Below are 13,242 nucleotides of genomic sequence, written 5' to 3'. Positions count from 1 at the left end.
CGTTAGGGGTGGTGCCGAAGAAGGAGAGGAATAAGTTTAGGCTTATTCATCACCTGTCTTTTCCGAAGGGCTCGTCGGTCAATGACGGTATAGACCCCGCCTTGTGTTCGGTGGTTTATACCTCATTTGATGCGGCAGTGCAGTGGGTTAGGAAATTTGGAAGGGGGGCGCTATTAGCAAAGACTGACATCGAGGCTGCGTTTCGGTTGCTGCCGGTTCACCCGGATTGTTTGCATTTGTTGGGGTGTTTTTGGGGGGGGGAGTTTTTTGTGGATAGATGTTTGCCTATGGGCTGTTCCCTGTCCTGTGCGTACTTTGAGGCGTTTAGCTCTTTTTTGGAATGGGCGGTGGCGGATTCGGCGGGTTGTGAGTCTATCATTCATTACCTGGACGATTTCCTATGTATTGGTCCGTCGGGGTCCAGGGTGTGCGCATTGTTGTTGCATACGTTAGAGTCGTTGTTTGGGGTTTTTGGGGTCCCGTTGGCCTCGGAGAAGACGGTCGGGCCGGTCACGGAGTTGAGTTTTTTAGGTATCGTGATCGACACGGTTAGGATGGAGTGTAGGTTGCCCTTGGATAAGTTGGTGGATCTGAAAGGAGAGGTAGCGAGGGCGTGTCGTTTAAAAAAGCTGCGGTTGAAGGAGCTACAGTCGCTGCTTGGGAAACTTAATTTCGCGTGCCGGATTATGCCTATGGGGAGGGTGTTTTGTAGGAGGTTGGCTATGGCAACGGCGGGGGTGGTCGCACCACATCATTATGTTCGCCTGGGGAAGGAGTTGAGAGCGGACTTGAAGGTGTGGGGTTCCTTTTTGGATTGTTATAACGGTCGCTCTCTGTTTATGGGTGATGTGGTGGATTCCTTTGATTTTGAGTTGTTTTCGGATGCGGCGGGGAGTGAGGGTTTTGGGGTTTATTGCCGGGGGCAGTGGTGTGCGGGTAAGTGGCCTGATAGCTGGGTGGAAAGAGGTTGGGTGAAGAACGTGGCTTTGCTGGAACTTTTTCCTATTGTGGCGGCGGTGGTGTTGTGGGGGGAAGTGTTCCGTGACAGAAAAGTTCGGTTCCACTGTGATAATTTGGGAGTGGTGCAGGCTATCAATGGATTGTCGGCCTCGTCAGGGTTGGTGGTGCGGTTGTTACAACAGTTGGTGCTGGAGTGTTTGTTGATCAATGCGTGGGTGGTGGCGGTGCATGTGCCTGGTGTGGAGAATGGTATAGCTGACGCTCTTTCTCGTTCACAGTGGGACCGGTTCCGGCAGTTGGCTCCAGACGCGGAGGAGTTTGGGAGGGAATGCCCGAGTTGTCTATGGGAGGTACTGGAAGAACGGTAGCTAGTCTCATTCGGGCATCACTGGCGCCTAGGACGTGGGAGCTGTATTTAAAATCGTGGCAGTTTTGGGAGGATTGGTGCAGTCGGTTGGGGGTTGGGGAAGGGGACCTTGAGGTTCCTATGTTGTTGTTTGTGGGTCACTGTAGGGAGGAGGGCTGATCTATAGCGAAAATGAATAGTTGCATGGCCGGATTGGCGTTCGGCTTTAAGTGTAGACAGCGGCCGGATGCGACTAAGTCATTTTTGGTGATGCGGGCGTTGAAGGGGTGGCGCAGGGCGGGTACAGGGCAGGATAGCAGGAGACCTGTGTCCTTTGGGTTGTTGTTGAGACTGGGTGAGCAGCTGGGGGTGTTATGTACTTCCGCCTCGGAGGTGCGTTTGTTCCGATTAGCTTTTTCATTGGCGTTTTTTGGGGCATTGCGGGTGGGGGAATTGGTTAGTCCAACGGTGCGCAAGGCAGGGGGGTTGCAGACGTCGGATGTGGAGTTATTTCAGGACAGGCTGGAGTTCGTGATTCGCCGGTCTAAGACTGATGCGGAGGGACGGGGGCGCAGGGTAGTGTTGTTTGGGGTCCCGGAGTGCGCTATGTGTCCGGTATTGAGCTTGCGTGCATATTGGGGAGGTAGGAGGAGCGATGCGTTGCCGTTGTTAGTGCATGGGGATGATTCTTTTTTGTCGCGCTTTCAGTTTGCGGCGGTTTTTTCGAAATGTCTGGTTCGGTTGGGTTTGGGGCCTGACGGGTATTCGAGTCATTCATTTAGAATCGGGGCGGCAACAGAAGCGGCGAGGTGGGGGTTGGGGGATGAGATCATTAAAAGGATTGGGCGATGGGAATCTGTTCGGTTCAGATCATATATTCGTTTGCATAGCTTGTGAGGGAACGGCCGGGGGGGCTGGTAGGGGAACGGGTTTTTCTGTATGCAATGTTATTATTGGTTGGTCTTGGTTTGTTTTTTCTTTACAGATGCAGTGCCGGCCCTAGTGTGGATCCTCGGACATTCTTATGTCTTTTGGGGGGCTGTCCGGGCAGCGGTTCGGCCGGATGGTCAGCAGCTGGGGTTCTCGAGGTCCGTGGCGGTGGTGAGATGGCTAGGGCGGAGAGGTATGGTTTGGGCCGGGGTGTTGCCGGAGATTCACAGGTTTGTGAGGCAGGATAGGGCACCCGAGGTATTAGTTTTGCATGTGGGGGGTAATGACCTGGTAGCGCGGCCATTTAGGGAATTGTTGCAGGGCATGAAGTTTGACTTGCTGAGGATATGGGCGTTGTTCCCACGGATGGTGACAGTATGGTCTGATATAGTGCCCAGGATGGTGTGGAGGGATGCGAGGTCCGTGGAGGGTGTAAACAGGGCCCGTGTCAAGGTGAACCGGGCGATGGGTAGGTTCATGGCCAGGAATGGGGCGGTGGCAGTGAGGCATTTGGAGCTGGAGAAGGGTGTGGGGGGTTTTTGGCGGGCTGATGGAGTGCACTTGAATGCGGTTGGTTTGGACATGTGGTGTTTGGCTATTCAGGAGGGCATTGAGGTGGCCTTGCGTTTGTGGAGGAACGCTCAGTCTTAAGGCGGTCAAGTCTTCGCGTCTGTGGCGGGGGGAGGTCCTTGAAGTTGGTCATATTCACAGAGGAGGATGCTGGGAGGGCTCCATGGTGAGGGCTGGACTCCCAGTGGTGACGGATTTTAAAGGGGCCATTCAGTGGTGCTTCCGAGCTGGAGGGCAACGGCTGGAAGCAAGATGGCTCATTCAGTGGAGTTTCTTGCAGTTATTTGGGGGCTTCAAGGACCTCCCCTCGGGGGGGGAATTGTTATTTATAAATTGTTATGTTTATTTGTTAATAAAAGACGGCTGCTGTGGCCGATTTATTCCAAGATCGGTGTCCGTGTGTCATTGTGGGGTTAGGTGGAGTCGAGTGATGGGTGGAGTTAGGTTTAGGATGTGGGTAAGTGAAAGAGAATGTTGGGGGTCGAGCGGCAGATAACCAATACCCCTGTCAAGCTGTGGCCGGACTGAAGGGCGTAGCCTTAGGGGAGGGCATCATGACAGGGGTTTGGTTTAGGGAGACCCCTGGTGTGGGGATTGGGTGGTTTGAGTGTAGGGGTGGGGTCAAGGGGTTAAATAGGGAAGCATTGTGGAAGACAGGGGCCATTTTGTGGAGAGTCAGAGAGAATCCCGCCCACCCTCCCCTTTTTTATGTGGTTATAGGGTTAGGGGAGTGAGTTTTAGGGTGTTGTAGGAAGGCAGGGTTGTGTAAGTGTCACGGTGGCTACGGCGGGGGGAGGTCCTTGAAGTTGGTCATATTCACAGAGGAGGATGCTGGGAGGGCTCCATGGTGAGGGCTGGACTCCCAGTGGTGACGGATTTTAAAGGGGCCATTCAGTGGTGCTTCCGAGCTGGAGGGCAACGGCTGGAAGCAAGATGGCTCATTCAGTGGAGTTTCTTGCAGTTATTTGGGGGCTTCAAGGACCTCCCCTCGGGGGGGGAATTGTTATTTATAAATTGTTATGTTTATTTGTTAATAAAAGACGGCTGCTGTGGCCGATTTATTCCAAGATCGGTGTCCGTGTGTCATTGTGGGGTTAGGTGGAGTCGAGTGATGGGTGGAGTTAGGTTTAGGATGTGGGTAAGTGAAAGAGAATGTTGGGGGTCGAGCGGCAGATAACCAATACCCCTGTCATGATTTACACCAGGTTGCAATCTGTATGGTCTTTAGAAAGCAAAAACCACAGTGTAGATCATCCATGTATAAAAAAAGGAAGGTATCATTCACATACTCAGGTGCGGAGTAGAGTTGAGCGAAAACCTGGATGTTCGGGTTGGAGAAGTTCGGCCGAACTTCCCGGAAATGTTCGGGTTCGGGATACGAACCCGATCCGAACTTCATCCCGAACCCGAACCCCATTGAAGTCAATGGGGACCCGAACTGTAAAACAGCCCAGGAAAGGGCTAGAGGGCTGCAAAAGGCAGCAACATGTAGGTAAATCCCCTGCAAACAAATGTGGATAGGGAAATTAATAAAATAAAAATAAAATAAATAAAAATTAACCAATATCAATTGGAGAGAGGTCCCATAGCAGAGAATCTGGCTTCACGTCATCCAGCACTGTAACAGTCCATTGTCATAAATTTAGGCCCCGGCACCCAGGCAGAGGAGAGAGGTCCCGTAACAGAGAATCTGGCTTCATGTCAGCAGAGAATCAATCTTAATATCATAGCAGAGAATCAGGCTTCATGTCAGCCACCACTGCAACAGTCCATTGTCATAAATTTAGGCCCCGGCACCCAGGCAAAGGAGAGAGGTCCCGTAACAGAGAATCTGGCTTCATGTCAGCAGAGAATCAGTCTTCATATAATAGCAGAGAATCATGCTTCACGTCACCCAACATTGGAACAGTCCATTGTCAGATATTTAGGCCCCGGCACCCAGGCAGAGGAGAGAGGTCCCATAACAGAGAATCTGGCTTCATATCAGCAGAGAATCAGTCTGTATGTCGTAGCAGAGAATCAGGCTTCACGTCAGCCACTACTGTAGCAGTTCATTGTCATATATTTAGGCCCAGGCACCCAGGCAGAGGAGAGAGGTCCCATAACAGAGAATCTGGCTTCATGTCAGCAGAGAATCAGTCTGCATGTCATAGCAGAGAATCAGGCTTCACGTCAGCCACCACTGTAACAGTCCATTGTCATATATTTAGGCCCAGGCAGAGGAGAGAGGTCCCGTAACAGAGAATCTGTCTTCATGTCAGCAGAGAATCAGTCTGCATGTCGTAGCAGAGAATCAGGCTTCACGTCAGCCACCACTGTAACAGTCCATTGTCATATATTTAGGCCCAGGCACCCAGGCAGAGGAGAGAGGTCCCATAACAGAGAATCTGGCTTCATGTCAGCAGAGAATCAGTCTGCATGTCATAGCAGAGAATCAGGCTTCACGTCAGCCAACACTGTAACAGTCCATTGTCATATATTTAGGCCCAGGCACCCAGGCAGAGGAGAGAGGTCCCGTAACAGAGAATCTGGCTTCATGTCAGCAGAGAATCAGTCTGCATGTCATAGCAGAGTATCAGGCTTCACGTCAGCCACCACTGTAACAGTCCATTGTCATATATTTAGGCCCAGGCACCCAGGCAGAGGAGAGAGGTCCCATAACAGAGAATCTGGCTTCATGTCAGCAAAGAGTCAGTCTGCATGTCATAGCAGAGAATCAGGCTTCACGTCAGCCACCACTGTAACAGTCCATTGTCATATATTTAGGCCCAGGCACCCAGGCAGAGGAGAGAGGTCCCGTAACAGAGAAGCTGGCTTCATGTCAGCAGAAAATCAGTCTGCATGTCATAGCAGAGAATCAGGTTTCACGTCAGCCACCACTGTAACAGTCCATTGTCATATATTTAGGCCCAGGCACCCAGGCAGAAGAGAGAGGTCCCATAACAGAGAATCTGGCTTCATGTCAGCAGAGAATCAGTCTTCATATCATAGCAGAGAATCATGCTTCACGTCACCCAACATTGGAACAGTCCATTGTCATATATTTAGGCCCCGGCACCCAGACAAAGGAGAGGTTCATTCAACTTTGGGTTGCCTCGCAATATAATGGTAAAATGAAAATAAAAATAGGATTGAATGAGGAAGTGCCCTGGAGTACAATAATATATGGTTAAGGGGAGGTAGTTAATGTCTAATCTGCACAAGGGATTGACAGGTCCTGTGGGATCCATGCCTGGTTCATTTTTATGAACGTCAGCTTGTCCACATTGGCTGTAGACAGACGGCTGCGTTTGTCTGTAATGATGCCCCCTGCCGTGCTGAATACACGTTCAGACAAAACGCTGGCCGCCGGGCAGGCCAGCACCTCCAAGGCATAAAAGGCTAGCTCTGGCCACGTGGACAATTTAGAGACCCAGAAGTTGAATAGGGCCGAACCATCAGTCAGTACGTGCAGGGGTGTGCACACGTACTGTTCCACCATGTTAGTGAAATGTTGCCTCCTGCTAACACGTTGCGTATCAGGTGGTGGTGCAGTTAGCTGTGGCGTGTTGACAAAACTTTTCCACATCTTTGCCATGCTAACCCTGCCCTCAGAGGAGCTGGCCGTGACACAGCTGCCTTGGCGACCTCTTGCTCCTCCTCTGCCTTGGCCTTGGGCTTCCACTTGTTCACCTCTGACATTTGGGAATGCTCTCAGTAGCGCGTCTACCAACGTGCGCTTGTACTCGCGCATCTTCCTATCACGCTCCAGTGCAGGAAGTAAGGTGGGCACATTGTCTTTGTACCGTGGATCCAGCAGGGTGGCAACCCAGTAGTCCGCACACCTTAAAATGTGGGCAACTCTGCTGTCGTTGCGCAGGCACTGCAGCATGTAGTCGCTCATGTGTGCCAGGCTGCCCAGGGGTAAGGACAAGCTGTCCTCTGTGGGAGGCATATCGTCATCGTCCTGCGTTTTCCCCCAGCCACGCACCAGTGATGGGCCCGAGCTGCGTTGGGTACCACCCCGCTGTGACCATGCTTCATCCTCATCCTCCTCCACCTCCTCGTCCTCCTCGTCCTCCAGTAGTGGGCCCTGGCTGGCCACATTTGTACCTGGCCTCTGCTGTTGCAAAAAACCTCCCTCTGAGTCACTTCGAAGAGACTGGCCTGAAAGTGCTAAAAATTACCCCTCTTCCTCCTCCTCCTCCTCCTCCTGGGCCACCTCCTCTTCCATCATCGCCCTAAGTGTTTTCTCAAGGAGACATAGAAGTGGTATTGCAAAGCTGATAACGGCGTCATCGCCACTGGCCATATTGGTGGAGTACTCGAAACAGCGCAACAGGGCACACAGGTCTCGCATGGAGGCCCAGTCATTGGTGGTGAAATGGTGCTGTTCTGTAGTGCGACTGACCCGTGCGTGCTGCAGCTGAAACTCCACTATGGCCTGCTGCTGCTCGCACAGTCTGTCCAGCATGTGCAAGGTGGAGTTCCACCTGGTGGGCACGTCGCATATGAGGCGGTGAGCGGGAAGGCCGAAGTTACGCTGTAGCGCAGACAGGCGAGCAGCGGCAGGATGTGAACGCCGGAAGCGCGAACAGACGGCCCGCACTTTATGCAGCAGCTCTGACATGTCGTGGTAGTTGTGAATGAACTTCTGCACCACCAAATTCAGCACATGCGCCAAGCAAGGGATGTGCGTCAAACCGGCTAGTCCCAGAGCTGCAACGAGATTTCGCCCATTATCGCACACCTCCAGGCCGGGCTTGAGGGTCACCGGCAGCAACCACTCGTCGGTCTGTTGTTCTATACCCCGCCACAACTCCTGTGCGGTGTGGGGCCTGTCCCCCAAACATATGAGTTTCAGAATGGCCTGCTGACGTTTACCCCGGGCTGTGCTGAAGTTGGTGGTGAAGGTGTGTGGCTGACCGGATGAGCAGATGGAAGAAGAGGAGGAGAAAGCTAAGTAGGAGGAGGTGGCAACAGGAGGCAAAGAATGTTGCCCTGCGATCCTTGGCGGCGGAAGGCGTGCGCCAAACAGCTCTCCGCCTGGGGCCCAGCCGCCACTACATTTACCCAGTGTGCAGTTAGGGAGATATAGCGTCCCTGGCCGTGCTTACTGGTCTACGTATCTGTGGTTAGGTGGACCTTGCCACAGATGGCGTTGCGCAGTGCACACTAGATTTTATCGGATACTTGGTTGTGCAGGGAAGGCATGGCTCTCTTGGAGAAGTAGTGCCGGCTGGGAACAACATACTGTGGGACAGCAAGCGACATGAGCTGTTTGAAGCTGTCTGTGTCCACCAGCCTAAATGACAGCATTTCATAGGCCAGTAGTTTAGAAATGCTGGCATTCAGGGCCAGGGATCGAGGGTGGCTAGGTGGGAATTTACGCTTTCTCTCAAATGTTTGTGAGATGGAGAGATGAACGCTGCCGTATGACATGGTTGAGATGCTTGGTGACGGAGGTGGTGGTGTTGGTGGTACATCCCCTGTTTGCTGGGAGGCAGGTGCCAACGTTCCTCCAGAGGCGGAGGAAGAGGCCGAGGCGGCAGCAGCAGAAGAGGCCGAGGCGGCAGCAGCAGAAGAGGCCGAGGCGGCAGCAGCAGAAGAGGTAGCAGGGGAGCCTGAGTGACTTCCTTGTTTTTAAGGTGTTTACTCCACTGCAGTTCATGCTTTGCATGCAGGTGCCTGGTCATGCAGGTTGTGCTAAGGTTCAGAACGTTAATGCCTCGCTTCAGGCTCTGATTGCACAGCGTGCAAACCACTCGGGTCTTGTCGTCAGCACATTGTTTGAAGAAGTGCCATGCCAGGGAACTCCTTGAAGCTGCCTTTGGGGTGCTCGGTCCCAGATGGCGGCGGTCAGTAGCAGCCGGAGTCTCTTGGCGGCGGGTGTTCTGCTTTTGCCCACTGCTCCCTCTTTTGCTACGCTGTTGGCTCCGTCTCACCACTGCCTCTTCCTCCGAACTGTGAAAGTCAGTGGCACGACCTTCATTCCATGTGGGGTCTAGGACCTCATCGTCCCCTGCATCGTCTTCCACCCAGTCTTGATCCCTGACCTCCTGTTCAGTCTGCACACTGCAGAAAGATGCAGCAGTTGGCACCTGTGTTTCGTCATCATCAGAGACGTGCTGAGGTGGTATTCCCATGTCCTCATCATCAGGAAACATAAGTGGTTGTGCGTCAGTGCATTCTATGTCTTCCACCGCTGGGGAAGGGCTAGGTGGATGCCCTTGGGAAACCCTGCTAGCAGAGTCTTCAAACAGCATAAGAGACTGCTGCATAACTCGAGGCTCAGACAGTTTCCCTGGTATGCATGGGGGTGATGTGACAGACTGATGGGGTTGGTTTTCAGGCGCCATCTGTGCGCTTTCTGCAGAAGACTGGGTGGGAGATAATGTGAACGTGCTGGATCCACTGTCGGCCACCCAATTGACTAATGCCTGTACCTGCTAAGGCCTTACCATCCTTAGAACGGCATTGGGCCCCACCAAATATCGCTGTAAATTCTGGTGGCTACTGGGACCTGAGGTAGTTGGTACACTAGGACGTGTGGATGTGGCAGAACACTAATACACGCACAGCAGTAACCACAGATTTAGCTGACTATAAATTTAAGGCCTAGTATTTAGGCGCTGGGTGACAGGTATACGTTTACGGACAGAATTAGACTTGGAAATGCACAGTAGCGTGTGTGTCAAGTTATTGATAATGACCCTATCAGCACCTTGATTCTGAAATACCCTTTTAGGGATGTATTTAAAGTAGGCCTGATACAGCAGAAACCACTAATTTAGAGAATTGCTAAATTGGGAATTGTATTTCAACCCAGAACAAAAACTGTGCTTTGACGGACACTAAATAACTTGACCAGCCACAGCAATAACCACAGATTTAGCTGACTATAAATTTGAGGCCTATTATTTAGGCTCTGGGTGACAGGTGTACGTTTACGGACAGAATTAGACTGGGATATGCACAGTAGCGTGTGTGTGAAGTTATTCAGAATGACCCTATGTGCACCTTGATTCTGATATACCCTTTTAGGGATGGATTTAAAGTAGGCCTGATACAGCAGAAACCACTAATTTAGAGAATTGCTAAATTGGGAGTTGTATTTCAACCCAGAACAAAAACTGTGCTTTGACGGACACTAAATAACTTGCCCAGCCACAACAGTAACGACAGATTTAGCTGGATATAAATTTGAGGCCTATTATTTAGGCACTGGGTGACAGATATAGGTTTACTGACAGAATTAGACTGGGATATGGCCAAAAAACAACCACACTATTGAGGGTTAAATGCACTTGGTGACAGCTTGCCCCTGATGTAGTATATGGCCAAAAAATAACCACACTATTGATGGTTAAATGCAATTGGTGTGACAGCTTCACTCTGATGTAGGATATAGCCAAAAAACAACCACACTATTGAGGGTTAAATGCACTCGGTGACAGCTTGCCCCTGATGTAGTATATGGCCAAAAAATAACCACACTATTGATGGTTAAATGCAATTGGTGTGACAGCTTCACCCTGATGTAGGATATAGCCAAAAAACAACCACACTATTGAGGGTTAAATGCACTTGGTGACAGCTTGCCCCTGATGCAATATATGGCCAAAAAATAACCAGACTATTGATGGTTAAATGCACTTGGTGACAGCTTCACCCTGATGTAGGATATAGCCAAAAAAAAAACCACACTATTGATGGTTAAATGTACTTGGTGGCAGCTTGTGCTGGCGCACCACAAGACACATAATGGCCGCCGATCACCCTAGAAAAAAGTGAATGAAAAACAATCTGGGCAGCCTAAAAACAGTGAGCAATTGAATATCAGCAGTTCAATCATCCACAGCTGCAGATCGATCACTGAATGTAGTCTTTTGGAGGAGTTAATAACTGCCTAATCTCGCCCTAATGTCGCAGCTGCAACCTCTCCCTATACTGATCAGAGCAGAGTGACGGGCGGCGCTACGTGACTCCAGCTTAAATAGAGGCTGGGTCACATGCTGCACTGGCCAATCACAGCCATGCCAATAGTAGGCATGGCTGTGACAGCCTCTTGGGGCAAGTAGAATGACACTTGTTGATTGGCTGCTTTGCAGCCTTTCAAAAAGCGCCAAGAAAGCGCCGAACACCGAACCCGAACCCAGACTTTTACGAAAATGTCCGGGTTCGGGTCCGTGTCATGGACACCCCAAAATTCGGTACGAACCCGAAGTATACAGTTCGGGTTCGCTCATCCCTAGTGCGGAGGCTTCCATAACCTTCCTGCTAGATGTAGAAGAATTGGCTGGACTGGTAACTGAACTTGGTGTGAGTCAGCTGGAGGAAGAGACCTCCACAATATTGAGCTCCGAATAACCTTTAGCAGTAGCAGAAATTAAATTTTCTTAGGTTGTGTCACCCCATTTGCCACCCCTGCACAATTTGATGGTAAGTCAAAGGCATGCCTGGTTTTATATTAAATGTTCTGTACATTTTACACTCTGTACAAAACAATTTTTTTCGTTTACAGGTCCAGCCAAACCTCCACCCCCTTTGGAGTTTGCCAAACCTTCATATCCCATTTTTGCACAACCTCTTTAAGTTTCACCTCTGTGAATGGCTCTGCAATTCCACATAGCTATAACAAAATCATCAATGTACAGGTAGCTAATCCAGCAAAACATACATTTACTGGCAAACTTAATACTAGCCACTTGGTTTAGCAAGAACTAGGATATGGAGGTCTTAACCAGAAATACCCCTATTACTAAGTATGGCTCGTCCTACAGCGGAATAGCCACCCCAATAAAGACGATCTTGCTGGCTGGCCAAGTTTGTACCTGGCCTCTGCTGTTGCAAAAATCCTCTTTCTGAGCCACTTCTAAAAGACTGGCCTGAAAGTGTTAGAGATGACCCCTCTTCCTCCTCCTCGTCCTGGGCCACATCCTCTTCCATCATCTCCCAAAGTGTTTTCTCAAGGAGACATAGAAGTGGTATTGTAACGCTGATAACGGCGTCATCGCCACTGGCCATGTTGGTGAAGTACTCGAAACAGTGCAACAGGGCACACAGGTCTCGCATGGAAGCCCAGTCATTGGTGGTGAAGTGGTGCTGTTCCGCAGTGCGACTGACCCGTGCGTGCTGCAGCTGAAACTCCAATATGGCCTGCTGCTGCTCGCACAGTCTCTCCAGCATATGCAAGGTCCACCTAACCACAGATACGTGGACCAGTAAGCACGGCCAGTGACGCTATATCTCCATAACAGCACACTGGGTAAATGTAGTGGCGGCTGGGCCCCAGGGGGAGAGCTGTTTGGCGCATGTTCTTCCGCCGCTAAGGATCGCATCATCATTCTTTGCCTCCTGTTGCCTCCTCTTCCTACTCGGCTTCCTCCTCCTCCTCTACCACCTCCTCATCCAGTCAACGACAGACCTTCACCACCAACTTCAGCACAGCCAGGGGTAAACTTCAGCAGGCCATTCTGAAACTGATGTGTCTTGGGGAAAGGCCCCACACCGCGCAGGAGTTGTGACGGGGTATAGAACAACAGACCGACGAGTGGTTGATGCCAGTGGGCCTCAAGCCCGGCCTGGTGGTGTGCGATAATGGGCGGAATCTCGTTACAGCTCTGGGACTAGCCGGTTTGACGCACATCCCTTGCCTGGCGCATGTGCTGAATTTGGTGGTGCAGAAATTCATTCACAACTACCCCGACATGTCTGACCTGCTGCATAAAGTGCGGGCCTGTAACGGAACGCCTAACACCCCGACCGGGTACCTCCGTCGATAGATGCTCCAAGTGCTTTCCGAGGACTCCAAGCACGCCACTTGACACCATACGCCCTGCAGACCCCACGAACCGCCGCAGCTTGGTTGGGGTCTCACCGTCCTCCACCCACGCTGGACCTACCACAAGGCTCCAGGCTCCAGTGGGTGAACCTCTCCTACAGCCAGAGAGCAGGAACAGCTCTTACAAGAGCTCGTAGTTATGCCAGGGGAGTATAGCAAATCTTCAGCGTATAGCAATCCCCCTGTTTGATCAGTTATCCAAACACCAGTCTCAGCATGATGAAGGATAAAACAGGAACACTTTATTGAGGGCTACCCGCCCGTATTTATGCAGGTCCCCATCTGGTGGCCACGCCCTTAGGGGACCAGAATGGAGACTGCGACACAGGACAGATATGCAGAATTTCAGGATACACAGACACAACACATCCCCACAATGCATCATGGTTTCCTCCTCTCTGCCTGGCGACACCCGAGGAGCAATCCAATTATGTCTCAGGACAAAGGGAAAACACCAATACACACGTGGAGACAACAGGACAGGAATCACCACCCAAACACACAATGTCACACCCCCACAGCAAACACAGACATTTAACATATCCCCAGATAGCTCAAGTCTGAGTGCATATCATTAGGTGAATGGCACTCAGACCACACGAATACAATAATA

The sequence above is a fragment of the Bufo gargarizans genome, chromosome 1 (assembly GCF_014858855.1).
Source record: "Bufo gargarizans isolate SCDJY-AF-19 chromosome 1, ASM1485885v1, whole genome shotgun sequence".
Classification (NCBI taxonomy): Eukaryota; Metazoa; Chordata; class Amphibia; order Anura; family Bufonidae; genus Bufo; species Bufo gargarizans.
The sequence above is the reverse complement of the archived record's forward strand: the minus strand, read 5'-3'. Positions refer to the sequence as shown.